This window comes from Notechis scutatus, chromosome 1 (assembly GCF_049901735.1).
Source record: "Notechis scutatus isolate UNSWTSFEM ecotype Mainland chromosome 1, rNotScu1.2, whole genome shotgun sequence".
Lineage (NCBI taxonomy): Eukaryota > Metazoa > Chordata > Lepidosauria > Squamata > Elapidae > Notechis > Notechis scutatus.
In genome coordinates, this window is record NC_142009.1 from 163,335,602 (window position 1) to 163,352,798 (window position 17,197).

At 38.9% G+C, this 17,197-nt stretch overlaps 1 protein-coding gene across 6 annotated transcripts in view; it reads left to right on the top strand.

The window, feature by feature from the left end:
• The first annotated feature begins 1,076 nt into the window (after positions 1-1,076).
• SH3BP4 (SH3 domain binding protein 4) overlaps positions 1,077-17,197 on the top strand; it is a 52,565-nt gene continuing 36,444 nt past the window's right edge. The window contains exons 1-2 of one of the 6 annotated variants that reach the window (XM_087949358.1): positions 1,103-1,294; positions 5,940-5,962. The gene's annotated coding sequence lies outside the window, so the exon portion shown is untranslated. Of the gene's footprint in view, positions 1,295-5,939; positions 5,986-17,197 lie in introns of all 6 variants that reach the window. The other 5 variants (XM_087949357.1, XM_087949362.1, XM_087949363.1 and 2 more) reach the window with 5 other exon arrangements.

The following is a 17,197-nucleotide window of genomic DNA, read 5'->3' on the forward strand; positions in this document are numbered from 1 at the left end:
TCACATCTCTCTGATATGTTGTCATACAATGAAAGAAAAGTGATTCAACAGTTCTCTTTTTATAACCACATCTAGTACAAGGTTGTGTATGGAAGCTGAAAAGGGGGGCCATAGTGTGGGCAAGGGATGGGTCAGAGATGTGGCAGAAAGGACACAGAACTACTTCAACTGTGAAGAATGGCATGGGACTCACCAGATTCAGAATTTTTCACACTAGGTTGGGTACCACTAAGGCAAAACAAAAAACAAAAAACCAAACCACCAAACCAGGAGGCAAAAGTTAGTAAGGGCAGAAACAATTCATAAGCAATAAAAGGAACAGAGCTTTAGCCAACAGCAGGTTAAAAACCAGTAGCCAGAGACAGGAAGTATGGTTGGTCAGAAGGAAAGGAATACTACACAAGCCTCCTTCCTAAAACTGACAATAGGAGCTCAACCTCAACCGAGAGAAGGTCGCCTTTACTGGCTTTGAATCCTGCAAAATCTGGCTATAAACGCTAGGCTGAGAGGGGAGAAGTTAACTGGATCCCCTCAATCAGTCCAGGATTATAAAATTCAAGTGAGCCAAATCTGTTCTCTTAAGAGCGGCAGAGGAACTTCTAAAGACTGCTTACTTTTGAGAAACACATTTCTCAGAGAAAGCAAAAATCTCACTTCTTTGTAGCCTATCAGTTCAAGCAGAGGTAAATACGAAGGAAGCCTTCCAATGGTCACCGTAGCTCCACGAGAGAGAGAAAGAGTGGCTATGTAGGGGCATTTGGTTCAGACAATGCAAACTTGGCTAGTAACTATGATTCCCAGATCCCATCCACGGTCTGAAGCACAGAGATAAGAAATATAGAGATAGGGTGATGGAAACTAGATCAGGATAAATAAAATAGGAAGTCATTTCCCCTTCCCACATTCTGGAAAGTACTGTAAACATGCCTGATAGGGGAACTAACCAAAGCTTCGTTTGTGGTTTGTGCGCGTACAAATGAACTCGCACAGCCCCTTCTCGGCTTCCCTTGACAATAGTCCGCCTCTGCTCCTTCCTTCGCTATAACCACTTCGGCGGCCCTCCCTCCTGCGTTTTCCCCCAATGACATCAGTGAGGTCGCTGGGCGGACGTCGACCGCTCGCTCGTTCCCAGGAGGGCCTTGCCTTCTGATGTAGCCGGATCCGCTTCCACTGTAACGGACGAGAGGGACAGGCCCGTGAAACCCGCGGTTTGCGGTCGCGGAGCTACTACATTTTGATAAAGTTGTCCTGGCCTGGACAGAGCGACAGAGGGAAAAGAACTGTAGAGGGAAAGGTAAGAAAGCTTTGGATTTCTGTGCTTTAATAATACACGTCTTCTCTGCTGGTCTCACAACGTAAGGATAACGTAAGACTCCCTGGAATGAGGAAAACACCAGTTCGGAGCGAGCAGGGTGAAGGTAGACGCAACGTTTTAAGTGTGATGGAGGAAATGTGTATACATGCTGTTGTGCCTCGCGGCAGCGATTTACGCATTCCAGCCCCTTCAGGAGCTACGCCTAATTCTCATGAATGTGGATTTAGAAGCCTGAAAGACAAGGAGGAAAATAAAGCTGGTTGAGGATTTTCGGCGCTTTGTTTATTGGAAGTAGAAGCATTTAATGTGAAGCATCTATCAGTGTGATTGGATTGCGGGTATGGGGCACGCTTAGAATCCCTATTATCTGTTTATTGTAATTGCTCCCAATAAATTATCCATAGAGTTCGGACATGGGAATAATTTAGTCATAAAAAGAGAAGGCAGATTTAAAGGCGAAACTTTCCTCAAGAGAGTTCCAACTGCTTGCCTTGAATTTTTCCCCTTTTTATGCGTTTCCGGTGGTTAGCTGATGTAATGTTGCATTTTGTTTCTTCTCAAGGAAGAAACGAGACAAATGACTTTCGTGCTTTGCTTTCTACTGTGGTCAGTTCTTCCCAAAGGAAACCTAGTATTTGGTGTAAACCTAATATTTTTCTGTCTTGTTAAACAAGAAAGATCCACATTGTGGAAAGCAACTCAAAATGTCTGGTATTGCTATGTGAAAAGGATGTTCGCTTTAAATTATTTAGAAACAGGAAATCCTTGTGGAATGTACACAATTGTCATAGGTATGAATTTTAAATTAGTCTATAGCCTTTTAAGTTCACTGAGGCAGCAGCCATACTTCAAATTAAGTCCAGATGGGACCAAACATTAAGCTGTGAGCCTCTGAAAGAAAATCAGCCTTTATCATATTTTAAAATAAGATTTAAATATTTGTTTTTCTAATATTAACTGTTTAATCCCAGAACTAATGTTTTCTTGAGAAAATGAAAGGTTGTTAAACAACTACACAATAAATGCATTCCCAATTTTAATAAGGAAAAATGTTTTATTTACATCAAAATAAAAATTATAAACTAAGTTTCTAATTTCAACTATTGAAAATATTAGCTTTTCCTCCAAGAGTAATACATAATGGATGGAAACTGATCAAGGTGAGATTCAACCTAGAAATAAGGAGAAATTTTCTGACAGTGAGAACAATCAACCAATGAAACAGCTTTCCTTTGGAAGTTGTGGAAGCTTCATCACTGGAGGCTTTGAAGAAGAGATTGGACTGCCATTTGTCAAAAATGGTGTGGGTCTGCTTGGGTGGGGGGTTGGACTAGATGACCTACAAGGCAACTCTATTAATCTGTAATCTGTAATAATACTGAATTCCTGATTAAAATTTTCTGTAGCAATTTTTATAATTATTTATTCTAATAATTGCATGTATTTCTAAATATGTCATGATTGCATTTGATTTCAAATGTACAGCATTTTGAAAGGCCCAGAAAGCAATTACCAATATCCAGTTGTATAAACTGGTATTCTGTATAAGACTTAAAGTAATGTCTCCTTGAATCAGACTTCATTTTCTGTATATCAGTCAGAATAGAGCTGGAAGGGACCTTGGAGCATTGGTTGGATTCAAATAATTTAACAACCGATTATCTGCCCTAATGACCAGCTGGGTAGGCATGACTGGGTGGTCATGTGACTGGGTGGGCATGGCCAACTCAATGTCACTCACATTGAGGGGCACTTTGCCTAGCCTCTCCCCTCCCCCTCCCCAGTCACTCCTTGTCATGCCTGGCTCTCCTCAACTTATAACCACAATTGAGCCCAAAATGTACGTTGCTAAGTGATAAATGTATTAAGTGAATTTTGTCCCATTTCATGACTTTTCTTGCCACGGTTGTTAAGTGAATCACTGCAGTTGTTAAGTTAGTAACACGGCTGTTAAGTGAATCTGGTTTCCCCATTGACTTTGCTTGTCAGAAGGTTGCAAAAGGGGATCACATGACCCTGGGAGACTTCCCACACTAGTCATATACAATTCCTGTAACTGTTCTTCATGTGTTTTTGTCTCCAAGCCTTTAATAACCTTACTAGTTGTTTGCACTTTCCAAAGTCTCACCATCTTTTTTAATGCTGAGACAAAACTGGATGCAGTATTCCAGGTGTGGTCTTACTAAGGATTTATAAAGCGGTATTAATAGTTCGTGTGATTTTGATTCTTCTAAATTAGAATTGAGAGCTATTATGGCAGTTACTTGGAATGTATATGTGTATGGGGAAATTGCTAGAGAGAAGCAATGTACCCACCCAAAACCCATCCTCAAAGGTGCATTTTACACGTAGGATTTTTGTTGCACGATGAATAATCAATGCAACTCTTTGAGATCATCTTTAAAATAATGACTGGAAGAGAAAAAACTTCATTTCACAATGAAGACGGTTTTCATTTATTTAAAATAGTAAATATGGTTTATGACCAGCGAGTTAAAAAGAAAAAAGAAAAAGTAATAAAAGTATGCAAAAGTCATACAATTAGAAATAAAAGCCTAAAAACCTAAAAAGAAAAGATAAAAGTAAAGATAAAATTAGAGAGTAAAAAGATTACAAAATATCTATACTTATTACTACTAAGAGCATAGTGGTAAAGCCAGTATTTTCATTCTGTTTTGGTAGTGGCTGGTAAAAACTTAACTATTCTATTCATGACAGTTAAATTCTGACCATGAAAGAAGGATCTCACTCAAGGTACAATTGAACTTTACTAATCAGGGGTGTTAAAGGAATAGAGATGATAGATGTTATCATCTCAGGAACAATAGAAGGAAATATGGGCAAGAATTTCAGACTCAGTCAAATTGCAAGGACTGATTCTTGGTACAAAAGGAACTCTTCCACCTTCCAGTATCAGTGCAAGGAAGAAGTTGAGCCTGACCAGGCACAAAGCTCTCTGGTATTTTGCACAGGTGAGATTAAAATGATGTGTGAAGGCACAAATGAGTTCCGGTTAAGAACTGGCCAGTAAGAATGTCCCAGATCTGTCTGCAAAAATGTGCTTGAGGCACAGCAAAAGACCTGGAAGACAGCATGCAAAAAGGAGTGAATTGTATGGGTTCAGGGATGTTATAGAAGCATACCTGTGAATTGGAAAGCATCTTTGAAACTGATTTAGCTTTAAACAGCTTTATGGCTGCCATGATCATCTACTGACTTCTGCAGTAACAAAAATCACAACATTGCCTTGATACTGTTATTGCCTTTTTTGGAGACTCTCATTTCTCTTATAGAAGACAGTTATAGCTCTTAATACCAGGAGGTGATCTTCACAGTTTTGACAGCTGAAGAAAATAAATTGGACACCTCTTTTGCTTTTTTGCATTAACTGGGCATAGCCAACATGCTTAGTCAGTGATTGAAGGAACTTGATAAGATCACACCTCTAGTATTTTATGGTGTATTTATTTAAATATTTCTTTTCAAAATACAAAAGGATAGATATTTTCAATACTTTTAATATTAATGACAAAGAAGGATAAATTATTAGATAAAATGCTGCTTGGACCCTGCACATATTATTCTGGACAGATATTTTATGGTGAAGAAGATGGGGAAAGGGTAGCAATGCAATTAAAGGGAGGAAGGGGAATGGAAATTTGGGTGAATCAGTACTGTGGAAGAAACAGGTAAGCTATCTGGGCATGCGTAGGGCACCCAAAATAAGGGAAAGGAAGAAGCAGAAGGTCTGGCCTGCAGATACACAGGTTTTGTAGAGGAAGGGAAAGAAAGGAATGAGATGAATAGCTTTGCCAATTTGCTGGCCCTCTACTAATTTCTTAATTTTTGTCAGGCATTCCAGGACACCTTGTCTCCTGGAATTGAAGAACAGGAAAGAGAGATCTGTGTATTACAAACATACCAATGATACTTTATGCTGTATCTCCGGGGGGGGTTTGGGGGCAGCTAGGGCTCTACAAAAGTCATTTTTTCCTTTGAAAAAATGTCACACCTGGCACACTTTTAAGTAGAGATGCTACATTGTATGGGGGGAACCTCACACACCATGTCTTTGGGTTGAAAAGAAATTCCTCAGTGATTTTGGAATCAGCCATCCAGCTGATTTATTACATCCTCATGAGATATGTGATCAGTTGAGCCTGAAAGAGGCAACAGCTTCGTTACATTCTAGCATGAAAACAGAGGCATTGGTCAGTTTCTTGCACCAGCATGATAGGGGCACTGAAGGAAAAATAATAGGACTATGTGAGGTTTCAAAGGATGATTTTCCATCAAACAAATTCAATCAATTAACCCTCTCATCACTTTGAAATACCAAATTGAATTGGGTATTTTGAACTGCTTTATAGACAATTGAAGAATATTTGGAAATATATGGACTTATTTTTTTTTGTTTTTTCTGTTATGTATGACCTGAGATTTAGTTGAGTAGAATATTAGAATTAGTAGCATGGCTAACCAGTGAGAGTTATATTCTCCATAAATTCTGCCAATCTGAGCACTTGTGAAAGTGCTGTTCTGTTTGTTTCGTACATTTCTTTTAGGGTTTGTTGAGCCAGACAAACTCAGATTTATTGCATTGTTATTTGTTTTTCTTCATCAGAGAGAAACTGCTGACAGTGACAGGTTAGTTTTCACATCTGTAAAAGGTAAGTTGGGAACAAATTTCCATCCTGGGAAGACAATCTTGGCTCAAATTTAACTTCTTTATCTGTAATGGGTTATAATAACACAGAATCAAAAGACAAGACCATAAAGGTCATCTAATCCAATCCCCTCATAATGCAAGATCTCTTAGAGTTAACACTGGCAGACAACCATCCAATCTGTTTGAAGATTTTAATAAAGGAGAACTCACCACATTATGTATATTCTATTCTGCTGACAGTTTGTGCAGTCAGAAAGTCCCTTGTAATGTCTAGCTTGTACTTTTAACCCGTTGATTTTGATCCTTCCCTCTTAGTCATTAAAGACTAATTATATCTATCTCAGATATTTGAAGACTGCTCCATATCTCTAGTCATTGGGCTGATGTTGGGTGACTTCAACCTTCATGTTTTGGGGACTGGGTTAGGAAAGACTGAGGCTTTCTGGCTTCCCTGATAACCATAGACTTTTCCTAGGTAATCCCCAGTTTGATACATGCGGATGGGCATATTTTGGACCTTGTCTTTTTCTCAAAACAATTGTGCTGAGATGTGGATATGGAGGGCAAATCCATTGCCATGTAATGAACCTATTGGGTCTCTGGTGGCCTTGTGGCATCAGGAAGCAATCTGGGTTCTTATCACCATTGTTCTTTAATGGCCAATGTGCATCAATCCCTGATAATTATTTGCCCCAGGTTGGAGAGAAGATGCTGTCAGTATTGATAGTCTGTCAGGATTTGAATTGGATGAAACAATTTATCAGGGTATTCTGATTGCTCTGGTGTTATCTCTGCATATTACCATGGGATTGGGTTTGTTTGTTTTGTTTTGCCCTTTTCTGAAAAGATCATATTAAAAAGCCCAAGAACATACACAGAATATTTCTACCTCCAGACTCACGAGCTCAAGTTCCCTCACACTTTTGGCACCTTTTTTTATATTGTGATGACCAAAACTGGCTGTAGTATTCCAAGTGTGGTTATACTAAGTATTTGTAAAATGGTACTAATACTTCACATGATTTGTATCCCTGTATTAATTCAGCCTTAGATTGTAGTGACTTTTTGGCTGCTGCTGCACATTGTTGGTTCATATTTAAGTGGACTCCCAAGATCCCTCTCACAGTTACTACTATTGAGCAATGTTCCGTCCAATCTTTATCTGTACAAATGATTTTTCTTGCCTAAGTGTAAAACCTTATTATGAATTTCATTTTGTTAGATAGGGCCCAGTGTTCAAGTCTATCAAGATCTTTTTGGATCTTTAGCTTGACTTCTGAGGTGTTAGCTATTCCTGCCAGCTTAGTGGCATCTGCAAATGTGATGAATTCCCCTTCTGTTCTCTCATTTAGATCATTTATGAAGTTATTGAAGAGTACTGGGCCCAAAACGGAATCTTGAGGTACTCCACTGTCCAACTCCCTCCTTATGGATTTAGTTCCGTTGAGGACTACTTCTTGAGTGTGTTACAAATCCATCTGGTGGTGATGCTCTCTATCCCACACTTTCTAGCTTACTGAGAACTAGGTTGTGTCTACTTTGTCAAATGCCTTACTGAAATCTAAGTATACCTTATCCACTGCATTTTGCTCATCCACTAATTTAAATCACTTTGTCAAAGAATGAAATAAAATTTGTTTGGTATGATCTGTTTTTGACAAACCCATGTTGGCTTCTGGTCACAATTCTGTTTGCTTGTAGGTGTTCACAGATTTGTTGCTTGATTATCTCTTCCAAGATCTTCCCAGGTATTGATGTCAGGCTGATTGGTCTGTAATTTCCTGGATCTGATTTTGTTCCCTCTTTTTTGAGAATGGAAACCACATTGGCTCTTTTCCAGTCCTCAGGTAGTTCCCCAGTGCTTCAAGAACTTTGAAAGGCATGTATCACTGGTTCAGGAATCGCGTCTGCCAGTTTCCTCAGAATTTTGAGCTGTAATCCATCAGAAGCTGGTGATTTGAATTCATATAGTGTTGATAAGGTCTTACCTTATTTTTACTTATTTTAATTTGAGTCTGAGCCTGTGTTTTACAGTTCTGTTTTTGGTAAATTGGAGTGTATTATCTTTTTGTGTGAAGACAAATGAAAATACTAAGTTAAGCTGTTCAGCTGTCTTTGTACTGGTTGTTACTTCCTTTGCAAATATCTGAAGATATTCATTGCAAATCTTACTTTGTTAGCTTTCCTAACTTTTCTAACTTCATCTTTGCAGGTGGTCAGGCTATTTGTTTGTCTTCTGCCTTAGTTATGTGTTGCTCTTTCCATTTTTTGTACTATCCTTTTTTTCTTTTAATTGGTCAGAGAATTCTTTGTGCAACCATACTCTTTTTTTTTCCTTGGTTTTCTTGTTTTTCTTTTTCAGAGGTATTGAGCTGGAGTGGATTTTTCTAATCATATTTTTCAAAGTTTTCCAAGCTTCCTGAGTTGGTTTCTTCTTTAAGATTTTCATCCATGGGATCTTTCCCAATATCTAAGACACTAGTTTATGATCTGTTGCTTGTCATGGTATTATATTGAATTCTAATATGACATGGTCATACTCCCCCAAAGTTCCTGCAACTTCAATGCTCTCTGTCACTTCTTCTCTGTTAGTAAGAATAAGGTCCAGAATGATTATGAGAATGAGTATGAGAGTAAACATGACAATGAATATTGGGAAAACATGTTGTGTAACAAATAATTAAGAGAGTTCCAAATTGTACAAAGATCTCTCTGATAAACTGAAAAACAAAAAGGACAAGTACAAAAAATGGAAAGGGGGACACATAACTAAGGCAGAATGCCAGCGGATAGTCCGAATCTGCAAAAATGAAGTCAGGAAAGCAAAGGCTCAGAATGAACAAAGTCTTGCAACAAAGTCAAGGATAATTTTAAAAAGTTTATTTATAAACATATAAATAAGAAAAAAAAGTCAAGGAAACAGTTTATTTACTAAAGAGAGAAGATGGCAAGGAAGTAACAGGCAGTAGACAGAAAGCAGAGATTCTTATCTCATTATTTGCATCAGTCTTCAGGCAAAAAGAAACTAATAGTCCAACTTACCAAAAACAGAACATAAAAGACAGGTAGGAATGCAAATTACAATAAGCAAGAATAAGGTAAGAGAACACCTGTCAGCTTTAAAGAAATTCAAATCACTTGGTCCTAACGGATTACATCCCAGAGGTCTGAAGGAACTGGCAGATGTGATCTCAGAACCATTGTAACATATCGTTTCAAAGTCCTGGAGCACTGGGAAACTACCTGAGGACTGGAAAAGAGCTGACATGGTTGCTATTTTCAAAAAAGGGGAGAAAAACAGACTGAGGAAATCACAGACCAATCAGCCTAATATCAATATCTGGGAAGACACTGGAAAAATATAATAAAAAAACAGATCTTAGGGCAGGGTACAAAATGTACTTGTTTAGGACTTCCGGTTTGTCGGCTTCGGAGGCGGCGGGGTTTCGCGATCTCTCGCGATCCCCGCCGCGCTAGCAGCTGTTGTTCCTCCCGACCCAGACGGGTCCGGAGGATAAGGTTGCCCGTAGAGGCAACCGAAGACAGGAAGGATCCGGACAAGGGGTTGGGGTGTTCGCAGACCCCTTCCCCACCCGGCATAACCTCCTTTTCTCAAGTCGGTCCAGCGGCGGTCAGCAATGGCACGAAGAAAGCCAGCAACCGGACAAGATCGTGCTGGAGGAAGAAGGAGAAATTTTGAAGCGAAAGTTTTTTTGGCTGAACTGGGATTAGAAGATATATTTAATACCCTGAAATCTAAGATTTGGTTTTTTGTTTGAAAGATACTTTGTTTCCAGAAGAGATTGGCAAGCGGCGAGTGAAAGTGTTTTCAAGTGAAAGTTTACTCTCCTTCCACATGGAATTAACAAATGAATGCTGAAAATACTACTATTCTATAAAAGGTAAAAATTTAAAGCTTCTTGTTATAAATGGGAAGGGAGAGGACAAAAGGAAAATTTATACTAAGATTTTGTTGAAGGAGATGCCTGGAAGATTTTAGAGATTGGAAGTTACTGCAATAAGAACTTAAAATACAGACTGGTTTTCTTTTTCTCCCTTTGCAACTGATTTTAACCCAGGAAGAAGGGAAGAACTTTGTGCTTTGTTTGGATTGTTTGGTGACTTTGGGATTTGCTTTAAGCTTGGAAATATCTTTGGCTGTTTTAAGAAGAAGAAGAAGAGGATTTACAATGACTTTATCTGCTGATGAACTGAGAGAGGAATATAGCAAAATAAAGAAAGACGATGTGAGAGAAATTTTTGCTTTTTAGAAATGGCGCTTGCTACTTATCAGCAAATACAACAATTGATGGAAGAAGAAGAAGAAGAAGAAGAAGAAGAAGAAGAAGAAGAAGAAGAAGAAGAAGAAGAAGAAGAAGAAGAAGAAGAAGAAGAAGAAGAAGAAGAAGAAGAAGAAGAAGAAGAAGAAGAAGAAGAAGAAGAAGAAGAAGCCATCTTTAATGAACCCATAGAGGTGCTTAAGAAAGCAAGAAGAAAGAAAGGGGGAAAAAGGATATAAGACTTAAAAAAATATCTAAGAAAGAGAAAAATAAGATGCAAAATCAATATAAGGCTAGAAAGCAAAAGGAAAGAGAAATACAACAGAGAGGGGAAGTTAAGGGGGTAAAAAGACCAGATGGGATAAGACAGGGAGGAAGAAGGGGGAAAAGGCCACGAGGGTATCAAACAAGATGTGAAAAAGAAATGGTTTTTAGGGATAAAGGGTAATATAATTTGATTTTAAAAGGATTCTGCAAGGTACATATGATAGTATTGTAGTATCTGTATTAGAAATAGAAAATTATAATTTTATAAGATTTGAGTAAAGACTAAAATATTAAAGGTTTAATAATGGTAGAATTTAAGATTTAATAAAATATTAAAAGGAAGGTCTAAAATATTTAGATTAAATATAGATTTTAATTGATTATTGTGTGGATGTTAGTATGAATATATTATTGTAATACTTGCTTTTGAAATAGATAATTGGAATGTTATGAGATTTAATGTTTAATGACATATTTAATTATGTTATGAATTCACTATTTTCTTTTTGTAAGTAGTATGTACTAAGCAGAATCAGATAGGGAATTTGGAGTTACCTTAAATGTTAATTTAGAGGTGCGATGGAAAGGCATCATACTTTGATTTGTGATTTCAGGAGAAATTCTTTTATTTTTCTATGGGGAATGAAATATATAGACAATTGGAAAATAATGGACAAAGGATAGAAATATAATGATTTAAATTAAGTTAATAAACAAAATAGAATTAAGAAGAGAGGAAAGCGGGGAGAAGTTATAAAGAAATTACAGAATGGTAATTAAGATAGATAATGGCATATAAGATGAATATGAATTTACAAAGAGTGGTAATCCGGGGCCAAGCTACTTTTTTGAAAAAGAAGTTTTACTTTATGTGTTTTGTGTGTCTATGTCTATGTGAGATTTAGTAAAACCTTGGAGGAAAGCGGGAGGAGAATAATTGTAAACAAGACAGAGGGAAATATGAATATGATGATTAAATTTAATGAGAAGAAATGAGAGTGTTAAAAGATATTTAAGTAGAAATGGGATATATTAAAATCACACTATAAAATATTGTATTATCTGCCTTGTAAAAATTTACAAGGGAAAGAGGTTTAATGTGTACAAGGTTTATGTTTTGTTTGTCTTTAAAAATTAATAAAATTTGTTTAAAAAAAAAATGTACTTGTTTAAAAAAACAGGCCCATTACTATTATTATATTTCTTGAGCTTTCCAGTAGTCCAGTAGTTCCACTATAAAATCCATGGAGATCTCCTTCCAACACTTGTGATTTTGCCACTGGCTGATGGAGTCCCAGAATCTTCCCCAGACTCTTCTTAGCAAATGCACAAATAGGGCAGCTGGCCAAGTGGTATGGTATTCAATGGTATTCTTTAAGGATTGCCACCAGAATTGGCATTTCACAAGGTGTAAGGGTTTTATAAAGCCAAAGTGTCCCAGTTTTGTTTTTTTTTTTTTTGAATCATTGCTTCTTTGCAAGACCGCAGTTCATTGGCTCTCTGGAATCTATAGCTGAGCTTCCACCCAAGCTAAACCATCGTATGAACTTTTGCCTTTGAACCATTCATCCTCCTCTAATGCCACTTTCAATGCTGCAAGCAATTCATCTGCCATCTGTGGAGTTAGTTTTTCCTGTCCCCTAGTGATCACTAGGGCTGCTAGTTTCTGGGAAGGGATGATCGGTCTCTTGACTTTAGTTTTAAAGCTGTTATATTGGGGTAACCTCAAAAGGGTGTCAGCTAGGAATTTCCTTCCCTTGGGAGATATCACAATGTGAAATTGAAGCAATTGAACCCACCAGACTTGTTTTGGGAACTTTCCCCGGGAACTTCAAAGCCTCCAGGTTTTTGTGGTCTGTCCATACTTCAAAAGGGGTCTTAGCCCCTTCTAGGAAGTGACTCCAGGTTTGGAGTGCCCAGTGTACTGCATTGACTTCCTTTTCCCACACTGCCTATTTCTGTTCTATTTCAGTTAATTTCCTGGAAGTATATGCACATGGCTACAGGACCCCTTGGTTGTATTTCTGCAGAAATACAGCACCTGGATGACAAAGGGGGCATTCGGGTCTGGGTGCTTCAGTACGTTCAGCTGTAAACAAGCTTTTGAGCTTCTCAAACATTGCTTGGCACTCAATTGTCCACTTTAGAGGTTGGCTAGGTTTAGGTTTCCCTTCCCCTTTGGTTTTCATCAGGTTAGTAATGAGCAGTGCTATTTGGGTGAATGATGGGATGAATTGGTGATAAAAATTTACAAATCCCAGGAAACTTTGTAGTTGCTTATTGGGTGTGGGATGGAGCCTAGTCAAACACAGCTTGCACCTTTCCGGGGTCCATCTCAATCCCCTTGTGGGAGATACAGTAGCACAAATAGTTAATTTTACATTTGTGGAATTTACACTAAGAAAGTTGAGCGTATGGCTAGGTAGCATGAAGTTTTTTAAGCACTGCTCTTCAGTAGTTTCACATGCTCTGCCATAGTTTCAGAATGTCATTAAGGTAGACTCCTTAATATAGGTGCTCATGCAGGACCTCATTAATCAGCTGCATGAAGACAGCAGGGGCCCCCTTCAGTCCAAAGGGGAGTACTCGGAATTGAAAGCATCTTAGAGGGTAGTTAAATGCCATTTTTGATTCATCTCCCTCTTTGATCCTCACATGGTAGTATGCCTCCTGCAAATTTAATTTAGTAAAGATTTTACCCTTTGCCAAGTGGGATAGTGTGTCTTTCATCAAAGGCAGGGAGTAAACATTCTCAATGCAAATCACATTTAGCCCACAGTAATCCATGCATAAGGGATTCGTCTTTCTTTTTCTGGAATAACACTGTAGCAGCCACTTGAGGTTGGCTGACTGCATTAACTCCTGCTGCAGGTTTTAGTCAATCAATGCCCAGAGCTCCTCAAGCTCTCTTGGGGTTGTAGAATACAGTTTAGGCTTGGGCAGTTTGGCCACCAGCAATATCTCTCTGGAACAGTCCATGAGGCAATGAGGGGGGAGCGCATCCGACTCCTTCTCACTAAAAACATCTCATAAGTCCCAGTACTCCTTGGGGATATGGGGATCCATGAAAAGATGGTCTGCTATAGATTCTCCACAGTTTTATACTTAGAATGTTTTCTACGTCAGAATAAACTTCTCTGGGAAAAGGGAAGCTTTGGTAATTAACCCCTTGGCTCCCCCCCAGGTGGCTGGATAATCTCAGAGAGTTTCTTGAAGAAAAAGAATTAGGTGAGACTCTGACTGGGGATGGGGCAACCAAGAAGCAGGTTCACTGTGGAAGAACCAGCCATTTAAAACGGACAATAAAGTCTGCCACTACTTCTGAGATATTAGCTTTTTGCTTACTTACCTTTCACTTTAAAAGATGCTTCCTCTGGCTGCAGCCTGCTTTTTCTTTTCTTTTTTTGTTGAAATGTCATTTCTCAAACTCTGTGACTTTAAAATGGTGAGGAGGGGAGGAATTGGTGTATCTGAGTCAAAAATAAGCTGGAAATCACTGTGGAAACTAGAGGATTTTATATCTGTAATTAACTATTAATTAGCTATTAGCTTTCATTAGCTATTTTGCTTTCAAAATAAAAAGGTAAAATATTTGGGGGTCATATTGACAAATGCAAACATAAAATTGTTTCAGAATAACTATGCCTCTTTGGAATGATAGCCAAAATAACATATTAAGATGGAATAAACTGCATTTGGGTAGAATTTTTGTAATTAAGATGAATGTCTTACGAAAGATGCTCCCCCCACCACATTATCAATACTTGCAACTGATATTCTATTTAAACAATGGCAGATGGATAGTTCTAAGTTTATATGGCAAGGAAAAAACAAAGAATTAGATATAAAGTACGATAAGATGCTAAGGAAAGAGAGGTTTGGGTTTACCAGATTTGAAATTATATTTCTGTGCTTGTTTGATCTGGCTGAAAGAGTGGATGAACTTTCAGAATAAGAGGCTACTTGAACTAGAAGGTCATGAATTAAGATTTAGATGGCATGATTACTTATGGTATGACAAGGTTTAAAAAATGTTGATTTTAGCAACCACTTTGTTAAATGTGCCATTCTAAGAGTTTGGAATAAATATCAAACAAGGTATAGCGCTTTTTAATTGCATCTTTATTAAACTACATGACACATGATGTCAGAAGTATCTGAATCCATGCTTTCTTGATATATTTGATGCATATCAGTTGGTCCTGATATGGTCCTGGAAGCCAAGTATTTGAAGCAAGAAAATCAGCATTATGGCAGCTGCTAATAACTTACCACTGCCTGAGGCCATGAGGGTGAGCGGAGATTGCAGCAGCAACTGGGACAAGTTCAGGGCTGAGTTTGAGGATTATTCTTTAGCCACAGGCTTAAATGACAAGTCGGCAGCAGTACAAGCTGCCATGCTGAGGAGATTGATGGGCAGCGAATGCCTCCATGTCTACAAGTATAATTTATCTCTTACTGAGGAGCAAAAGAGTGATACTAAAGCTATCCTAGAAGCCTTGGAAGTCTTTTTCAGACCTCTTTAAAATGTCATATATGAAACATATATATTTGGCAGCTGTAAACAAGAAGAAAGTGAAGCAATAGATAGTTTCATCACATGGCTAAGAGAAAAAGCTGCAAGCTGTGATTATGGCTCTCTGTGAGATGAACTTATTTGTGATAAAATAGTTTCAGGTATCACCAGCGAGAGCACACGATGCCACTTCTTGAGGGAACATAATTTAAGCTTACAAGCAGCAATTGAGATGTGTCATACCACAGAACTTACAGACAAACAGTTGAGAGCTCTAGAGCGGGATAAAGAGATTGACTGTGTTAATGCAGCTTCTAAACAACAGCTAAGCATGACGAACCACCATCACAAGTGCCTAAAACTCAGCTTTACAACTCATCCAGAAGCAACCCAGTATCATGTAAGTACTGTGGCAGTGTGCATGTACAAGAGAGAGAGCAGTGTCATGCCCCTGTCAGAGTCTGAATCCGAGGAGGAAGATTAACAGCTGACAGGGAATGGGAGTGTGGCTCCGTTGGCTGAGGAGGAAACTGGGGAAGGGCAAAGTCCGGCTGGGCAGAGCAGAGTAGAGATAGAACAAGGGAGAGGAAGTTCAGAGGAAGATCCAGGCCCACCCCCTCTTCATCCTAGGGCACGCAGGGAGGAATGGAGAAGAGAGCAACATGGATTGCATGGCTTACAGGGGAGGAAAGGGCCCTGATTCCCTTCATTAGCCACACCTGGGAATGAGAGTTTAAAAGAAATGCATGCTGAGTGCAGCAGCTGCTGGAAGAAAACGTGCGTTTATCTTGTATTGACTTTGCTTATCTGTGTTCCTGGCATCTTCACAACCATGTGGAGTTATTGCCATTCCTTCACGTCTGGAATTCTTTCTCCTGCTCTGCCAGACTAATTACCTCATCATGCCTTGATTGGACTTATAGTTTTTGTTGACCACGTTTTGGACTTGATTCTTTGCAGCCAAAGGCTGTTCCTGGGAGAGTTTTTATCCAGCCAGAAGGTTAACCAGGACATTGGGGGCAAAGTTGGAGCTAATAAAGGGACTCCTACTGATTATCTGACTGTGTTGTCTTTGTGCTATGCCCCGGGTCATCACAGAGCAGTGTCCTGCATATGGAAAAATCTGCAGAGTGTGTGGGAGGCAAAATCACTTTGCAGGAGTGTGTCTGTCACATAAAATGGAAGTGAGGAAGCTGCACAAAATTGAGCAAATGTCAGACCCGGGGGGTGCATTTTTGTTCACCCTGATGTGGTTTATATAAAAGAATGCATTGATGCAGTACACTCTAAGAGAAAAAAATGGTTCATCAGTCTCAGATTTAACAATATAATTCAACCCTGTCAGCTGGACTTGGGTGCAACATATGATGTTATGAGTTTAAAGGATAAAATAAAACTGGTACCTGAGATACCTTTTCAGCCTAGTAGTACAAAACTGATGTTATATTCAAGGGAATTAATGGATTCATTTGGCCTATTTCAAAGAGAATGCAGCACTCGGGGGGGGGGGGGGTTTATGAACTTGAATTTGAGATTGTGGAAGCCAATTAGAAACCGCTATTGTCAGAATCAACATGTGAGCATTTGGAGTTGATGCAGTTCACCATTCTGACTGAGTTACACTCTCAGGGTTCTGACAGATACCCTAATTAAATCATGAGCCTCAAGCTAAGCTTCAAAAGAAATCCAGTTATTTATTAGGACCTTCATCCTGGCACGGACCAGGTGGAGCCAACTCTGACCTCAGTTAATTCGTGCTTTGCTTCTGACCATTTCCCCCTCCCCCCAATATGTATTAGTCACATTCCCCAACGAAGCAATTTTGTGGGTTGTAAAAGTCACTCCCTCTGGCCACTGTGGGTTTCCATGGAGATTACCTCGGCATATAAAATGTGCCTTGTTTTGACTGAGATACCAGCTTCTTGATGCAGCTGCGAAGTTTGCTTTCCCATCCCTCTTGCCTATGGCAACTCGAGAGCAGTTCAGGGATGCTTTGCGAGTTGACATACAATGTTGCAATTCATTCCTCAAAACCACTGGCAAGGCCACTGACAAAACAGCAAATCCTCCAAATCTAGAAGGTGATGTTTGAGAGCCCCATAACATCTGTTCCAGGAGAGGTTCACTTTGAACTTGACTCCAGTACAAAG